Source organism: Colletes latitarsis, chromosome 12 (assembly GCF_051014445.1).
Source record: "Colletes latitarsis isolate SP2378_abdomen chromosome 12, iyColLati1, whole genome shotgun sequence".
NCBI lineage: Eukaryota > Metazoa > Arthropoda > Insecta > Hymenoptera > Colletidae > Colletes > Colletes latitarsis.
The window spans coordinates 12,038,275-12,057,306 of NC_135145.1; the positions used below are offsets into that span (position 1 = coordinate 12,038,275).

Sequence of the window (19,032 nt, forward strand, 5' to 3'; positions counted from 1 at the left end):
CGGACTGCCCCGAGCTCGAGAAGACGAGTAGTGGGCGTTCCTTTTGGCCATCAGTATTATATATATTTTTCTTAAGTGCTATACTGCATATACTTAATTCTATCTCACTCGTATTCTAGTCCAAACTCGATCTCGTTCTACCTCATTCTAGTTCACTGCATGCCATTTTGTTCTACAGTTATACTTCTTTGCTCATTTATATTCCTTTTCTTTCTTTTTGCGGCCCTATACACCGTCAAATTGCTGTACTTTTCTATATTCTTGTTTCTGTTCTTGCTATTTGCTGGTATTATGATCTACTCTCCTCTTCCTTGTTGTTACTTATTTTATTATTTATTTATTTATTTATTTATTTATTTATTTAGTTGCCTGTTATTCATGTTAACATATTTATGGTCAAAATCCACATGATGACTTGACAAGGAAGGAGCCATAACGGACTACTACATACACGCATCAGTTGGACGCCCAGTGCGATAATTAAATGTGAAAGTGCTACGACGATAAGGGCGCAGGGGGACTGTCCCTGCGCCCTTTAAAATTATATTAATTTTGTCATATGACCGATATATATGTATACTCTGTACCTGATCCCCGGGGCTTCGCCCCGGGGAAACATTTATTGAAATAAAACTGCTTTTATCTGTTCTTATCTGTTCTTATCAGCTTAATATCTGATACACTCCCCATCGGGGAGTCAGAATATTAATCTGATTTTGGAAATTGACGGAGCAGTTGGAGCTTGCTCCACCTCTGTCGCGAGTCAGCCTGGCATTGCAGTGCCGCCAGGATTGGCTCAATAACTACACAAAAATCAGATTTTAAGTATTTTATTTATTTATTTATTAATCTTTTAACTTTTGACTTTTGACTTTTAACTTTTAACTTTTAACTTTTAAAACTTTTAACTTTTATTCTGACTTCCTATATACACTTTGACTCTTCCTTTTGCTCTCTCTCTGTTTTTCGTTTTATTTTCTAAGTTTTAGGCATGGCCGAAGGATCCGGATGCGTCGCCCGAGGAAACGAGGTAATCGTTAAGTTCCCGTTCCCGGACCATTTCAACTGTCCCTACTGCCATCGAGGGACTACGGCGCTGCAAAGAGGAGCGGCGGTGTACCGGCGGCACGAGGATTTAGGTAAACACCTTAAACTTCACCATTCTGGTATTACGCGTAGGTTTGTATGCGGTGATTGCGGCTTCACCGACAACAGTGCTTATGCACTGAAGAAGGTGAAGCAGCATCACGCTGCAAGCCACGCGAATGGTGCACCGAATCCTCCTGCCGCTGGTGCACCATCGGCCGCCCCGGGCGACGCGTCTGCATCCCCGGCCAGCGGACCCGCGGGGGGGACGGGCTCCCTCCGCGAGGGCGCGAGAAGCGAGGCCCCGCGATCCGCCGAAACGGATCGATCGACCACGCGAGGAGGCGAGCCGCCATGCGCGAGAAGAAACGTGCCAGCGGTGGCGGCGTCGACCTCCCGCGGTAAGTCAAAGTCCTCCGCCCCCACAACGACGACGGCGAGGACAACGACAGGGCGGAGGACAACGGCGGCGACGGTGGCGGGAAAGAAGCCCGCCACCGCCACACTGAAGAACTTTGTTACCGTCGCCGCCAGACGCAGCGGGTCGCAGCCCGAGCCCGCAACGGCTGCACCGAGGGGGTGCAGCAGAAGGGTGACTCCGACCACCACCTTCGCGGAGGTCACCCGGGGGCCACCGGCCGCCACCACCGGGGTAACGACGACAGCCACGGCGAGGGAGACGAAGAGGACAACGCCCAAGACGCCCTCGCCGGCCGGACCGACGACAGTGGGGGGGACCACCACCACCCAGCCGCCCCCCCCCCGCCGGACAACTAACCCAGACCAACTCCGGCAATCTGTCGTCGGCCGGTAGGAATGCCCCGGTGGTCGTAACATCCACGGCGGCCACGACGACGACGACGACGACGATTACGACGACCACAACGACGACCTCGGTGGTGCGGGGGTCAATACCCGCACCGGTCGTGACACCACCGCCCACCCGGGGCCCAACTCCATCGCCGAGGGGGACAGCCGGCGGCAATTCCACCTCGCCGCCGGCACTCGCGCCCAGGACGAGGGCGCGAGCCAGGAGAGCCGCCACCGAGCCCCCCCAGCAGACCCCGGGTGCATTACGGCGCAGTAGGAGGATCCGCGGCACCCCCCAGGCGGTGGTACCAGTCGCGGCCGGGAGAAGGACGCCGCCGACGACATCTCCGGCGGCACTAGGATGCCCCACCCCAAGGAGAGGAAGAAGCGCCCGGGCCGTGTCCCTCCCGCCCGGGAGGGGGACGAAAGGGGGCAACACCACCGCCCCCACATCCCCAGGGGTGGGGACGACAAGAAGAGGGAGAAGGAGGAGACTCCCGGCCATCGAGGAGTCGTCGTCGGGAGAGGACGAAGAGGTGGAAGCGACAGCGGCTTCGTCGTCGTCGTCGCCGAGGGTAGATTGGACAGTGGCGGCCCCCAGAAGAGGATGGAGGAGGGCTGGGCTGCAGACCCCCGTGCCGGGGGGTCAGGGAGCCACGGAGAGAAGAATAACGCCCCCCGGCGGCGCAGAAATGGTCGGTCCCTCCGTGGAGGCGGAACGGGGCCGAAATACGGACCAGGGCCCAAATAGTAGTAAGGGTAGCAATATCAATTTTAACAGCAGGACTAATGATAAGAGCAGTAAGAAAAGGTACTGTGACAGGGCCACGAGCCCCATCAATTTTAATTTTATCTCGAATGGCAATTTTATCCGGGACGACCAGCAAGGGATGCGAAATTACGTTACAATCGACGCGAGCCGGGGCAGTCCGACTAATGCCCCCGGGTCAAACCGGGGCTCTGTTTGTAGAAGGACCGCGGCCCCGAGTGGTGCAACCCCTGCGGTCAGTAGAGGAAACGCCGCCGCGGACCGAAGGCAGACGGCGACGAGGGGGAGAGGGAGTGGTGTCGACCCAGGAACGTGCGCACGGAGTGACCCGACGGTGACCGGAGGTAAGCGGACGCAGCGGACGTGTGGGGGGCTCAGACATGGGCCGGAGCGGAATCCCGATGCAATCGTGGAGCGTCCAGGGAGAGGGCGCGGACCCACCCGGAGCGAGCGGACGCCAATGGCTGCCCCCCGCCGACGCGGCGGCGCCGAGGAAGCGTCCGAAAGGGCGCGAATCGTCGCGGCTGCGGAGGCGGTGGGGACAGCGGAGGGCTTAGAGGCCCTTGCCGCCCTTGTGGCGGATTTCTTTGGTTCGAGGCGTTCCGCTCGTGGAAGGGGGGGTGCCGCAAGGGCCACTGGGGGGGGAGGAGGAAGGCCGGATGCGGCGGAGAGTTTGAGGGTGCGTCCCCGGGGGGATGCCAGTTGCAACGGAGCGACCGGGGCTCCTTCCACACGGACGGAACACGTCCGGGAAGCCACGCGAATACAGCGTCTGTTCCGAACGAACCGCAAGCGGGCAGTGCAGGAGGTGCTAGCCGAGCAATCTCCGCACTGCCAAGTGCCCAAGGACATTGTCCAAGGGCACTTTAGTTCTATATATGCGGCTCGGGACCGTTCGGAACACTTCCCGGCGCTCCACCACGACCAGCCGGATGAAGGAACCAATGAGGCACTGGAGAGGCCCTTCGGGTCGGCCGAGGTGTTCAACCGCCTCCGGAGGATGAAAAAATCATCCCCCGGACCGGATGGAATCACCTACGCTGACCTGAGGGGGGCCGATCCGGGAGCCGAGGTCCTGACGGCGGCATACAATGCGTGCCGTCGGGTGGAGTTGATTCCCTCCCTGTGGAAGGAGTCAAATACCATCTTGATTTACAAGAAAGGTGAGAGGGATGACCTCAGCAACTGGCGTCCCATCGCCATGGGTGACGTAATCCCCAAGCTCTTCGCGGCCGTGATGGCCGACCGCCTTACCCGCTGGGCCGTCCAAAATCGACGGCTCTCCCCGGCACAAAAGGGCTTTCTGCCGTACGAGGGGTGCCTTGAGCACAACTTCGTGCTGCGGGAGGCCCTTATCGACGCAAAGCGACGGCGGAGGGAGTTGGTGGTTGCGTGGCTGGACCTTTCCAATGCTTTTGGTTCGGTCCCCCACGCCGCCATCCTAAACGCGCTGGCCGGTGCCGGTGCCCCCCACGCGATCGTCAACCTCGTCCGGTGTCTATACACCGATTGCACGACGAGGGTCCGTACGGCCGAAGGATTCACTGATAGGATCCCCATGCAGTCGGGAGTAAGACAGGGCTGCCCCTTGAGCCCTATACTCTTTAACCTGGCAATCGAACCCGTGGTTCGACAAGCCGCGGAGTCGAGGGCCGGGTATGAGATGGCGGGCTTTAAGGTAGCAGCCCTAGCTTACGCGGATGATATCGCATTGATCGCGACGTCCCCCGAGGGCATGAGAGGGCTACTGGGAGCAGCAGAGGCCACGGCGCGGAGTCTGGGCCTCGCGTTCAATCCGGGGAAGTGCGCGACGCTACACGTCCTTGGAAGCGGCGCGGTGGCCCGGACCGAGTTTGGCCTCAACGAGGGACTCGTTCCAGCGCTCGGAGACGGAGACGCCTATGAGCACCTGGGCATTCCCACCGGGGTTCGGATCGACCAGACGCCCTACTCCACGATCCGGGATGTGCTGAGGGACCTGGGGGCGGTGGATCGCTCCCTGCTAGCTCCGTGGCAGAAGGTGGAAACCTTAAGATCGGTTATAATTCCACGGGTGGATTTCCTGCTACGGGGCGCCAGCGTGAGGAAGTCGGCACTGGCGGAGGTAGACAAGGCTGTTAGGCGCGTGGTCAAGGGATGGCTCAATTTGCCACAGCGGGCCAGTGCGGAGGTAGTTTACATCCCCCCTTCATGGGGAGGATGCGGACTCCTCCCGCTGGCTGACCTGGCTGATGTGACGACCGTGGCCCATGCGTTCAGGCTTCTGAACGCACGGGACCCGGTCGTTGCATCACTGGCAAGGGCATCCCTTGATACAGCGGCGCGGGACAAGCTGCGTCGGCCTCCGACAGAGGGGGACCTCGCGGAGTACCTGTCAGGTCGTTTGACCGGGGACTTCGCGTGGCCAACCAGCGGATGTGCCTCATTCTGGTCGCGGGTGCGGTCCGCCGCGCTCAGGTCTGCGGCGCGTTTCGGTTTTCGGTGGAAGTGGGACGATGGTCGGGCCGAGCTCTCGGTGGAGATCGCCTCGCGGGGCGAACCGGTCGTGGTGTCACCAGGGGCGAAGGCGGAGATAATCCGCCGGATGAGGGCGGCAGTGGCTGAGCACTACAGAATGACACTGGTCCGGAAACCTGACCAGGGGAAGGTTTTCGGCGTGACCTCCCGCCATGCGGTGAGCAATCACTTCATGCGTGGGGGGTCATTTACTCGCTTCGCCGACTGGCGCTTTATCCATCGCGCGCGCCTTGATGTCCTCCCACTCAATGGAGCAATCCGTTGGGGGGAGGGCGATAAACGATGTCGGCGATGCGGGTTTAAGCTCGAGAGCCTTCCTCACGTGCTCGGGCACTGCGGCGTTCACTCGGCGGCTCGCCAGCTCCGACACCACGGCTTGGTTCGCAGGCTTGCGAGGGCGACCCGTCTTCCGGGCGACCTCCGGGTTGACCGACGTGTCCCGGGTGTCCCCGACGAACTGGCGGCCTTGCGTCCCGACATAGTCGTGACGCACGAGCCGTCACGGACCGTCCACCTGGTCGATGTGGCCGTGCCATTTGAAAACACCTTCATGGCCTTCGAAGATGCCAAGGCGGAGAAACTGCGAAAATACGCACCTATAGCGTGTGCTCTCCGCCGGCGCGGCTACACCGTCCACGTGGGCGCGTTCATCGTCGGGGCCCTGGGCGCCTGGCACCCGGACAACGAGTCCCTCCTGAAAACGCTGCGCGTCTCACGGTTCTACGCGAGGACCATGAGACGGCTCATGGTATCAGAGACCATAGCCTGGTCCAGGGACATTTACGTGGAACACGTCTCTGGGATCCGGCAGTACCCCGCTCCGACCGCGGCGCCCGAAGCTGACGAGAACGCGGTGGCGTCAAGAGGATTGACTAGCGAGCAAGAGGACCGTGGGGGACGAGGGGCCGGAAATAATAGCACCAGCGGACTGCCCCGAGCTCAAGAGGACGAGTAGTGGGCGTCCTAGCCGGCAATCTGCAGCATGCACTTCTAGAGGCGATACTCTTCTTTCTTGTGTTGCTATTTATATTCTAGTCAAGCCACCCTATACATGGCACTCGACTTGACCATATAATACCTAATCCTAGATTACTGTATGCTATTTTACTTTATTTTACTTTGCTTTATGTTATATAACAACTCCTCGTCTGTTTATACCTCCTTTCTTTCTTTCTTTTTGCGGCCCTATACACCGTCGAATTGTTATACTCCGTTATATTTTGTTTATGTTACTGTTATCTATATTTATTTATTTCTTTTAGCTATCTAGTCACGTCAACTTATACAACGTTAAAATTCGTATGAGGATCTGATAAGGAGGAAACTAAAGTGGATTACCCTACACACATATCATATGGACGCCCAGTGCGATATTAAATGTGAAAGTACTATGACGACAAGGGCGCAGGGGGACTGTCCCTGCGCACTTTGAAATTATAATAATTAGCCATGAAACCTGTAAAAACATATGTATACTCTGTACCTGATCCCCGGGGCTTCGCCCCGGGGAAACATTTATTGAAATAAAACTGCTTTTATCTGTTCTTATCAGCTTAATATCTGATACACTCCCCATTGGGGAGTCAGAATATTAATCTGATTTTTGGAAATTGACGGAGCAGTTGGAGCTTGCTCCACCTCTGTCGCGAGTCAGCCTGGCATTGCAGTGCCGCCAGGATTGGCTCAATAACTACACGAAAAATCAGATTTTAAGTATTTTATTTATTTATTGATCTTTTTACTTTTGACTTTTGACTTTTAACTTTTAACTTTTAACTTTTAACTTTTAACTTTTAACTTTTAACTTTTATTCTGACTTCCTATATACACTTTGACTCTTCCTTTTGCTCTCTCTCTGCTTTTCGTTTTATTTTCTAAGTTTTAGGCATGGCCGAAGGATCCGGATGCGTCGCCCGAGGAAACGAGGTAATCGTTAAGTTCCCGTTCCCGGACCATTTCAACTGTCCCTACTGCCATCGAGGGACTACGGCGCTGCAAAGAGGAGCGGCGGTGTACCGGCGGCACGAGGATTTAGGTAAACACCTTAAACTTCACCATTCTGGTATTACGCGTAGGTTTGTATGCGGTGATTGCGGCTTCACCGACAACAGTGCTTATGCACTGAAGAAGGTGAAGCAGCATCACGCTGCAAGCCACGCGAATGGTGCACCGAATCCTCCTGCCGCTGGTGCACCATCGGCCGCCCCGGGCGACGCATCTGCATCCCCGGCCAGCGGACCCGCGGGGGGGACGGGCTCCCTCCGCGAGGGCGCGAGAAGCGAGGCCCCGCGATCCGCCGAAACGGATCGATCGACCACGCGAGGAGGCGAGCCGCCATGCGCGAGAAGACACGTGCCAGCGGTGGCGGCGTCGACCTCCCGCGGTAAGTCAAAGTCCTCCGCCCCCACAACGACGGCGGTGAGGACAACGACAGGGCGGAGGACAACGGCGGCGACGGTGGCGGGAAAGAAGCCCGCCACCGCCACACTGAAGAACTTTGTTACCGTCGCCGCCAGACGCAGCGGGTCGCAGCCCGAGCCCGCAACGGCTGCACCGAGGGGGTGCAGCAGAAGGGTGACTCCGACCACCACCTTCGCGGAGGTCACCCGGGGGCCACCGGCCGCCACCACCGGGGTAACGACGACAGCCACGGCGAGGGAGACGAAGAGGACAACGCCCAAGACGCCCTCGCCGGCCGGACCGACGACAGTGGGGGGGACCACCACCACCCAGCCGCCCCCCCCCGCCGGACAACTAACCCAGACCAACTCCGGCAATCTGTCGTCGGCCGGTAGGATTGCCCCGGTGGTTGTAACATCCACGGCGGCCACGACGACGACGACAACGACGATCACGACGACCACGACGACGACCTCGGTGGTGCGGGGGTCAATACCCGCACCGGTCGTGACACCACCGCCCACCCGGGGCCCAACTCCATCACCGAGGGGGACAGCCGGCGGCAATTCCACCTCGCCGCCGGCACTCGCGCCCAGGACGAGGGCGCGAGCCAGGAGAGCCGCCACCGAGCCCCCCCAGCAGACCCCGGGTACATTACGGCGCAGTAGGAGGATCCGCGGCACCCCCCAGGCGGTGGAACCAGTCGCGGCCGGGAGGAGGACGCCGCCGACGACTTCTCCGGCGGCGCTAGGATGCCCCACCCCAAGGAGAGGAAGAAGCGCCCGGGCCGTGTCCCTCCCGCCCGGGAGGGGGACGAAAGGGGGCAACACCACCGCCCCCACATACCCAGGGGTGGGGACGACAAGAAGAGGGAGAAGGAGGAGACTCCCGGCCATCGAGGAGTCGTCATCAGGAGAGGACGAAGATGCGGAAGCGACAGCGGCTCCGTCGTCGTCGTCGCCGAGGGTAGAATGGACAGTGGCGGCCCCCAGAAGAGGAAGGAGGAGGGCTGGGCTGCAGACCCCCGAGCCGGGGGGCCAGGGAGCCACGGAGAGAAGAATAACGCCCCCCGGCAGCGCAGAAATGGTCGGCCCCTCCGTGGAGGCGGAACGGGGCCGAAATACGGACCAGGGCCCACTTAATATTAGTAGTATTAATGATAATAATAATAATAATAATGTTGATTTTAGTAGCAGGACTAAAGATTTTAGCAGGATTAAAAGGTACTGTGATAGGGCCACGAGCCCCATTAATTTTAACAGCAGTTATGACAATCCTAACCAAGACGACCAGCGATGGGATTTAAATTTTAACGTAATCGACGCGAGCCGGGGCAGTCCGACTAATGCCCCCGGGTCAAACCGGGGCTCTGTTTGTAGAAGGACCGCGGCCCCGAGTGGTGCAACCCCTGCGGTCAGTAGAGGGAACGCTGCCGTGGACCGGAGGCAGACGGCGACGAGGGGGTGAGGGAGTGGTGTCGACCCAGGAACGTGCACACGGAGTGACCCGATGGTGACCGGAGGTAAGCGGACGCAGCGAGCGTGTGGGGGGCTCAGACATGGGCCGGGGCGGAATCCCGAAGCAATCGTGGAGCGTCCAGGGAGAGGGCGCGGACCCACCCGGGGCGAGCGGACGCCAATGGCTGCCCCCCGCCGACGCGGCGGCGCCGAGGAAGCGTCCGAAAGGGCGCGAATCGTCGCGGCTGCGGAGGCGGTGGAGACAGCGGAGGGCTTAGAGGCCCTTGCCGCCCTTGTGGCGGACTTCTTTGGTTCGAGGCGTTCCGCTCGCGGAAGGGGGGGTGCCGCAAGAGCCACTGGGGGGGGGAGGAGGAAGGCCGGATGCGGCGGAGAGTTTGGGGGTGCGTCCCCGAGGGGATGCCAGTTGCAACGGAGCGACCGGGGCTCCTTCTACACGGACGGAACACGTCCGGGAAGCCACGCGAATACAGCGTCTGTTCCGAACGAACCGCAAGCGAGCAGTGCAGGAGGTGCTGGCCGAGCAATCTCCGCACTGCCAAGTGCCCAAGGACATTGTCCAAGGGCACTTTAGTTCTATATATGCGGCTCGGGACCGTTCGGAGCACTTCCCGGCGCTCCACCACGACCAGCCGGATGAAGGCACCAATGAGGCACTGGAGAGGCCCTTCGGGTCGGCCGAGGTGTTCAACCGCCTCCGGAGGATGAAAAAATCATCCCCCGGACCGGATGGAATCACCTACGCCGACCTGAGGGGGGCCGATCCGGGAGCCGAGGTCCTGACGGCGGCATACAATGCGTGCCGTCGGATGGAGTTGATTCCCTCCCTGTGGAAGGAGTCAAATACCATCTTGATTTACAAGAAAGGTGAGAGGGATGACCTCAGCAACTGGCGTCCCATCGCCATGGGTGACGTAATCCCCAAGCTCTTCGCGGCCGTGATGGCTGACCGCCTTACCCGCTGGGCCGTCCAAAATCGACGGCTCTCCCCGGCACAAAAGGGCTTTCTGCCGTATGAGGGGTGCCTTGAGCACAACTTCGTGCTGCGGGAGGCCCTTACCGACGCGAAGCGACGGCGGAGGGAGTTGGTGGTGGCGTGGCTGGACCTTTCCAATGCTTTTGGATCGGTCCCCCACGCCGCCATCTTAAACGCACTGGCCGGTGCCGGTGCCCCCCACGCGATCGTCAACCTCGTCCGGTGTCTATACACCGATTGCACGACGAGGGTCCGTACTGCCGAAGGATTCACTGATAGGATCCCCATGCAGTCGGGAGTAAGACAGGGCTGCCCCTTGAGTCCTATACTCTTTAACCTGGCAATCGAACCCGTGGTTCGTCAAGCCGCGGAGTCGAGGGCCGGGTACGAGATGGCGGGCTTTAAGGTAGCAGCCCTGGCTTACGCGGATGATATCGCATTGATCGCGACGTCCCCCGAGGGCATGAGAGGGCTACTGGTTGCAGCAGAGGCCACGGCGCGGAGTCTGGGCCTCGCGTTCAATCCGGGGAAGTGCGCGACGCTGCACGTCCTTGGAAGCGGCGCGGTGGCCCGGACCGAGTTTGGCCTCAACGAGGGACCCGTTCCAGCGCTCGGAGACGGAGACGCCTATGAGCACCTGGGCATTCCCACCGGGGTTCGGATCGACCAGACGCCCTACTCCACGATCCGGGATGTGCTGAGGGACCTGGGAGCGGTGGATCGCTCCCTGCTAGCTCCGTGGCAGAAGGTGGAAACCCTAAGATCGGTTATAATTCCACGGGTGGATTTCCTGCTACGGGGCGCCAGCGTGAGGAAGTCGGCACTGGCGGAGGTAGACAAGGCTGTCAGGCGCGTGGTCAAGGGATGGCTCAATTTGCCACAGCGGGCCAGTGCGGAGGTAGTTTACATCCCCCCGTCGTGGGGAGGATGCGGACTCCTCCCCCTGGCTGACCTGGCTGATGTGACGACCGTGGCCCATGCGTTCAGGCTTCTGAACGCACGGGACCCGGTCGTTGCATCACTGGCAAGGGCATCCCTTGATACAGCGGCGCGGGACAAGCTGCGTCGGCCTCCGACAGAGGGGGACCTCGCGGAGTACCTGTCGGGTCGTTTGACCGGGGACTTCGCGTGGCCAACCAGCGGATGTGCCTCATTCTGGTCGCGGGTGCGGTCCGCCGCGCTCAGGTCGGCGGCGCGTTTCGGTTTTCGGTGGAAGTGGGACGATGGTCGGGCCGAGCTCTCGGTGGAGATCGCCTCGCGGGGCGAACCGGTCGTGGTGTCACCAGGAGCGAAGGCGGAGATAATCCGCCGGATGAGGGCGGCAGTGGCTGAGCACTACAAAATGACACTGGTCCGGAAACCTGACCAGGGGAAGGTTTTCGGCGTGACCTCCCGCCATGCGGTGAGTAATCACTTCATGCGTGGGGGGTCATTTACTCGCTTCGCCGACTGGCGCTTTATCCATCGCGCGCGCCTTGATGTCCTCCCACTCAATGGAGCAATCCGTTGGGGGGAGGGCGATAAACGATGTCGGCGATGCGGGTTTAAGCTCGAGAGCCTTCCTCACGTGCTCGGGCACTGCGGCGTTCACTCGGCGGCTCGCCAGCTCCGGCACCACGGCTTGGTCCGCAGGCTCGCGAGGGCGACCCGTCTTCCGGGCGACCTCCGGGTTGACCGACGTGTCCCGGGTGTCCCCGACGAACTGGCGGCCTTGCGTCCTGACATAGTCGTGACGCACGAGCCGTCACGGACCGTCCACCTGGTCGATGTGGCCGTGCCATTCGAAAACACCTTCATGGCCTTCGAAGACGCCAAGGCGGAGAAATTGCGAAAATACGCGCCTATAGCGTGTGCTCTCCGCCGGCGCGGCTACGCCGTCCATGTGGACGCGTTCATCGTCGGGGCCCTGGGCGCCTGGCACCCGGACAACGAGTCCCTCCTGAAAACGCTGCGCGTCTCACGGTTCTACGCGAGGACTATGAGACGGCTCATGGTATCAGAGACCATAGCCTGGTCCAGGGACATTTACGTGGAACACGTCTCTGGGATCCGGCAGTACCCCGCTCCGACCGCGGCGCCCGAAGCTGACGAGAACGCGGTGGCGTCGAGAAGATTGACTAGCGTGCAAGAGGACCGTGGGGGTCAAGGGGCCGGAAATAATAGCACCAGCGGACTGCCCCGAGCTCGAGAAGACGAGTAGTGGGCGTTCCATCTGGCCACTAGCAGCACAAAGTGTTTTATATACTACGCTCTTTTATTTTTCGTTTACCTTTTTGATCCAATTTTATTCTACCGGGATGCTAGTCCAGATTTGATCTCGTTATTCTTTATTCTAGTCCATTTTATGCTATTTCATTCTATATTTATACTTCTTTCGTTTCTCTTCTTTTCTTTGTTCTGCTCACTGATACTTCTTTTCGTTCCTTTTGCGGCCCTATACACCGTCAAATTGTTGTACTCTTTTATACTGTTATTTCTGCTCCTTGTTGTTACTTATTTATTTATTTATTTATTTATTTATCTGTTATTTATGTGAATATATACGGTTAAAATCCATATGATGACCTGACAAGGAAGGAGCCAAAATGGACTACCACTTGCACATACCAGTTGGACGCCCAGTGCGAAAATTAAACGCGAGAGTGTTACGACGATAAGGGCGCAGGGGGACTGTCCCTGCGCCCTTTAAAATTATAACAATTATGTCATATAATGCTATATACATGTATACTCTGTACCTGATCCCCGGGGCTTCGCCCCGGGGAAACATTTATTGAAATAAAACTGCTTTTATCTGTTCTTATCAGCTTAATATCTGATACACTCCCCATTGGGGAGTCAGAATATTAATCTGATTTTTGGAAATTGACGGAGCAGTTGGAGCTTGCTCCACCTCTGTCGCGAGTCAGCCTGGCATTGCAGTGCCGCCAGGATTGGCTCAATAACTACACAAAAATCAGATTTTAAGTATTTTATTTATTTATTTATTTATTGATCTTTTAACTTTTGACTTTTAACTTTTAACTTTTATTCTGACTTTCTATATACACTTTGACTCTTACTTTTGCTCTCTCTCTGTTTTTCGTTTTATTTTCTAAGTTTTAGGCATGGCCGAAGGATCCGGATGCGTCGCCCGAGGAAACGAGGTAATCGTTAAGTTCCCGTTCCCGGACCATTTCAACTGTCCCTACTGCCATCGAGGGACTACGGCGCTGCAAAGAGGAGCGGCGGTGTACCGGCGGCACGAGGATTTAGGTAAACACCTTAAACTTCACCATTCGGGTATTACGCGTAGGTTTGTATGCGGTGATTGCGGCTTCACCGACAACAGTGCTTATGCACTGAAGAAGGTGAAGCAGCATCACGCTGCAAGCCACGCGAATGGTGCACCGAATCCTCCTGCCGCTGGTGCACCATCGGCCGCCCCGGGCGACGCATCTGCATCCCCGGCCAGCGGACCCGCGGGGGGGACGGGCTCCCTCCGCGAGGGCGCGAGAAGCGAGGCCCCGCGATCCGCCGAAACGGATCGATCGACCACGCGAGGAGGCGAGCCGCCATGCGCGAGAAGAAACGTGCCAGCGGTGGCGGCGTCGACCTCCCGCGGTAAGTCAAAGTCCTCCGCCCCCACAACGACGACGGCGAGGACAACGACAGGGCGGAGGACAACGGCGGCGACGGTGGCGGGAAAGAAGCCCGCCACCGCCACACTGAAGAACTTTGTTACCGTCGCCGCCAGACGCAGCGGGTCGCAGCCCGAGCCCGCAACGGCTGCACCGAGGGGGTGCAGCAGAAGGGTGACTCCGACCACCACCTTCGCGGAGGTCACCCGGGGGCCACCGGCCGCCACCACCGGGGTAACGACGACAGCCACGGCGAGGGAGACGAAGAGGACAACGCCCAAGACGCCCTCGCCGGCCGGACCGACGACAGTGGGGGGGACCACCACCACCCAGCCGCCCCCCCCCGCCGGACAACTAACCCAGACCAACTCCGGCAATCTGTCGTCGGCCGGTAGGATTGCCCCGGTGGTCGTAACATCCACGGCGGCCACGACGACGACGACGACGACGATTACGACGACCACAACGACGACCTCGGTGGTGCGGGGGTCAATACCCGCACCGGTCGTGACACCACCGCCCACCCGGGGCCCAACTCCATCGCCGAGGGGGACAGCCGGCGGCAATTCCACCTCGCCGCCGGCACTCGCGCCCAGGACGAGGGCGCGAGCCAGGAGAGCCGCCACCGAGCCCCCCCAGCAGACCCCGGGTGCATTACGGCGCAGTAGGAGGATCCGCGGCACCCCCCAGGCGGTGGTACCAGTCGCGGCCGGGAGAAGGACGCCGCCGACGACATCTCCGGCGGCACTAGGATGCCCCACCCCAAGGAGAGGAAGAAGCGCCCGGGCCGTGTCCCTCCCGCCCGGGAGGGGGACAAAAGGGGGCAACACCACCGCCCCCACATCCCCAGGGGTGGGGACGACAAGAAGAGGGAGAAGGAGGAGACTCCCGGCCATCGAGGAGTCGTCGTCGGGAGAGGACGAAGAGGCGGAAGCGACAGCGGCTTCGTCGTCGTCGTCGCCGAGGGTAGATTGGACAGTGGCGGCCCCCAGAAGAGGATGGAGGAGGGCTGGGCTGCAGACCCCCGTGCCGGGGGGTCAGGGAGCCACGGAGAGAAGAATAACGCCCCCCGGCGGCGCAGAAATGGTCGGTCCCTCCGTGGAGGCGGAACGGGGCCGAAATACGGACCAGGGCCCAAATAGTAGTAAGGGTAGCAATATCAATTTTAACAGCAGGACTAATGATAAGAGCAGTAAGAAAAGGTACTGTGACAGGGCCACGAGCCCCATCAATTTTAATTTTATCTCGAATGGCAATTTTATCCGGGACGACCAGCAAGGGATGCGAAATTACGTTACAATCGACGCGAGCCGGGGCAGTCCGACTAATGCCCCCGGGTCAAACCGGGGCTCTGTTTGTAGAAGGACCGCGGCCCCGAGTGGTGCAACCCCTGCGGTCAGTAGAGGAAACGCCGCCGCGGACCGAAGGCAGACGGCGACGAGGGGGAGAGGGAGTGGTGTCGACCCAGGAACGTGCGCACGGAGTGACCCGACGGTGACCGGAGGTAAGCGGACGCAGCGGGCGTGTGGGGGGCTCAGACATGGGCCGGAGCGGAATCCCGATGCAATCGTGGAGCGTCCAGGGAGAGGGCGCGGACCCACCCGGAGCGAGCGGACGCCAATGGCTGCCCCCCGCCGACGCGGCGGCGCCGAGGAAGCGTCCGAAAGGGCGCGAATCGTCGCGGCTGCGGAGGCGGTGGGGACAGCGGAGGGCTTAGAGGCCCTTGCCGCCCTTGTGGCGGATTTCTTTGGTTCGAGGCGTTCCGCTCGTGGAAGGGGGGGTGCCGCAAGGGCCACTGGGGGGGGAGGAGGAAGGCCGGATGCGGCGGAGAGTTTGAGGGTGCGTCCCCGGGGGGATGCCAGTTGCAACGGAGCGACCGGGGCTCCTTCCACACGGACGGAACACGTCCGGGAAGCCACGCGAATACAGCGTCTGTTCCGAACGAACCGCAAGCGGGCAGTGCAGGAGGTGCTAGCCGAGCAATCTCCGCACTGCCAAGTGCCCAAGGACATTGTCCAAGGGCACTTTAGTTCTATATATGCGGCTCGGGACCGTTCGGAACACTTCCCGGCGCTCCACCACGACCAGCCGGATGAAGGAACCAATGAGGCACTGGAGAGGCCCTTCGGGTCGGCCGAGGTGTTCAACCGCCTCCGGAGGATGAAAAAATCATCCCCCGGACCGGATGGAATCACCTACGCTGACCTGAGGGGGGCCGATCCGGGAGCCGAGGTCCTGACGGCGGCATACAATGCGTGCCGTCGGGTGGAGTTGATTCCCTCCCTGTGGAAGGAGTCAAATACCATCTTGATTTACAAGAAAGGTGAGAGGGATGACCTCAGCAACTGGCGTCCCATCGCCATGGGTGACGTAATCCCCAAGCTCTTCGCGGCCGTGATGGCCGACCGCCTTACCCGCTGGGCCGTCCAAAATCGACGGCTCTCCCCGGCACAAAAGGGCTTTCTGCCGTACGAGGGGTGCCTTGAGCACAACTTCGTGCTGCGGGAGGCCCTTATCGACGCAAAGCGACGGCGGAGGGAGTTGGTGGTTGCGTGGCTGGACCTTTCCAATGCTTTTGGTTCGGTCCCCCACGCCGCCATCCTAAACGCGCTGGCCGGGGCCGGTGCCCCCCACGCGATCGTCAACCTCGTCCGGTGTCTATACACCGATTGCACGACGAGGGTCCGTACGGCCGAAGGATTCACTGATAGGATCCCCATGCAGTCGGGAGTAAGACAGGGCTGCCCCTTGAGCCCTATACTCTTTAACCTGGCAATCGAACCCGTGGTTCGACAAGCCGCGGAGTCGAGGGCCGGGTATGAGATGGCGGGCTTTAAGGTAGCAGCCCTAGCCTACGCGGATGATATCGCATTGATCGCGACGTCCCCCGAGGGCATGAGAGGGCTACTGGGAGCAGCAGAGGCCACGGCGCGGAGTCTGGGCCTCGCGTTCAATCCGGGGAAGTGCGCGACGCTACACGTCCTTGGAAGCGGCGCGGTGGCCCGGACCGAGTTTGGCCTCAACGAGGGACTCGTTCCAGCGCTCGGAGACGGAGACGCCTATGAGCACCTGGGCATTCCCACCGGGGTTCGGATCGACCAGACGCCCTACTCCACGATCCGGGATGTGCTGAGGGACCTGGGGGCGGTGGATCGCTCCCTGCTAGCTCCGTGGCAGAAGGTGGAAACCTTAAGATCGGTTATAATTCCACGGGTGGATTTCCTGCTACGGGGCGCCAGCGTGAGGAAGTCGGCACTGGCGGAGGTAGACAAGGCTGTTAGGCGCGTGGTCAAGGGATGGCTCAATTTGCCACAGCGGGCCAGTGCGGAGGTAGTTTACATCCCCCCTTCATGGGGAGGATGCGGACTCCTCCCGCTGGCTGACCTGGCTGATGTGACGACCGTGGCCCATGCGTTCAGGCTTCTGAACGCACGGGACCCGGTCGTTGCATCACTGGCAAGGGCATCCCTTGATACAGCGGCGCGGGACAAGCTGCGTCGGCCTCCGACAGAGGGGGACCTCGCGGAGTACCTGTCAGGTCGTTTGACCGGGGACTTCGCGTGGCCAACCAGCGGATGTGCCTCATTCTGGTCGCGGGTGCGGTCCGCCGCGCTCAGGTCTGCGGCGCGTTTCGGTTTTCGGTGGAAGTGGGACGATGGTCGGGCCGAGCTCTCGGTGGAGATCGCCTCGCGGGGCGAACCGGTCGTGGTGTCACCAGGGGCGAAGGCGGAGATAATCCGCCGGATGAGGGCGGCAGTGGCTGAGCACTACAGAATGACACTGGTCCGGAAACCTGACCAGGGGAAGGTTTTCGGCGTGACCTCCCGCCATGCGGTGAGCAATCACTTCATGCGTGGGGGGTCATTTACTCGCTTCGCCGACTGGCGCTTTATCCATCGCGCGCGCCTTGATGTCCTCCCACTCAATGGAGCAATCCGTTGGGGGGAGGGCGATAAACGATGTCGGCGATGCGGGTTTAAGCTCGAGAGCCTTCCTCACGTGCTCGGGCACTGCGGCGTTCACTCGGCGGCTCGCCAGCTCCGACACCACGGCTTGGTTCGCAGGCTTGCGAGGGCGACCCGTCTTCCGGGCGACCTCCGGGTTGACCGACGTGTCCCGGGTGTCCCCGACGAACTGGCGGCCTTGCGTCCCGACATAGTCGTGACGCACGAGCCGTCACGGACCGTCCACCTGGTCGATGTGGCCGTGCCATTTGAAAACACCTTCATGGCCTTCGAAGATGCCAAGGCGGAGAAACTGCGAAAATACGCGCCTATAGCGTGTGCTCTCCGCCGGCGCGGCTACACCGTCCACGTGGGCGCGTTCATCGTCGGGGCCCTGGGCGCCTGGCACCCGGACAACGAGTCCCTCCTGAAAACGCTGCGCGTCTCACGGTTCTACGCGAGGACCATGAGACGGCTCATGGTATCAGAGACCATAGCCTGGTCCAGGGACATTTACGTGGAACACGTCTCTGGGATCCGGCAGTACCCCGCTCCGACCGCGGCGCCCGAAGCTGACGAGAACGCGGTGGCGTCAAGAAGATTGACTAGCGTGCAAGAGGACCGTGGGGGTCAAGGGGCCGGAAATAATAGCACCAGCGGACTGCCCCGAGCTCGAGAAGACGAGTAGTGGGCGTTCCATCTGGCCACTAGCAGCACAAAGTGTTTTATATACTACGCTCTTTTATTTTTCTTTTACCGTTCTGACCTAACTTTATCCTACCGGGATGCTAGTCCGGATTCGATCTCGTTATTCCTTATTCTAGTCCATTTTATGCTATTTCATTCTATATTTATACTTCTTTCTTTCCTCTTTTTTTCTTTGTTCTGCTCACTGATACTTCTTTTCGTTCCTTTTGCGGCCCTATACACCGTCAAATTGCTGTACTCTTTTATATTGTTATTTCTGTTCCTTGTTGTTACTTATTTATTTATTTATTTATTTATTTATTTGTTATTTATGTGAATATATACGGTTAAAATCCATATGATGACCTGACAAGGAAGGAGCCAAAATGGACTACCACTTGCACATACCAGTTGGACGCCCAGTGCGAAAATTAAACGCGAAAGTGTTACGACGATAAGGGCGCAGGGGGACTGTCTCTGCGCCCTTTAAAATTATAATAATTATGTCATATAATGCTATATACATGTATACTCTGTACCTGATCCCCGGGGCTTCGCCCCGGGGAAACATTTATTGAAATAAAACTGCTTTTATCTGTTCTTATCAGCTTAATATCTGATACACTCCCCATTGGGGAGTCAGAATATTAATCTGATTTTTGGAAATTGACGGAGCAGTTGGAGCTTGCTCCACCTCTGTCGCGAGTCAGCCTGGCATTGCAGTGCCGCCAGGATTGGCTCAATAACT

The 19,032-nt window shown here is 59.3% G+C and overlaps 4 pseudogenes; all 4 read left to right on the forward strand.

Annotated features, from left to right (window-relative positions):
- The first annotated feature begins 627 nt into the window (after window positions 1-627).
- Window positions 628-805, forward strand: LOC143349231 (U2 spliceosomal RNA; annotated as a pseudogene).
- Window positions 806-6,693: 5,888 nt separating this feature from the next.
- On the forward strand, window positions 6,694-6,874 carry LOC143349235 (U2 spliceosomal RNA; annotated as a pseudogene).
- Window positions 6,875-12,799: 5,925 nt separating this feature from the next.
- Window positions 12,800-12,980, forward strand: LOC143349221 (U2 spliceosomal RNA; annotated as a pseudogene).
- Window positions 12,981-18,851: 5,871 nt separating this feature from the next.
- LOC143349222 (U2 spliceosomal RNA) lies at window positions 18,852-19,032 on the forward strand (annotated as a pseudogene).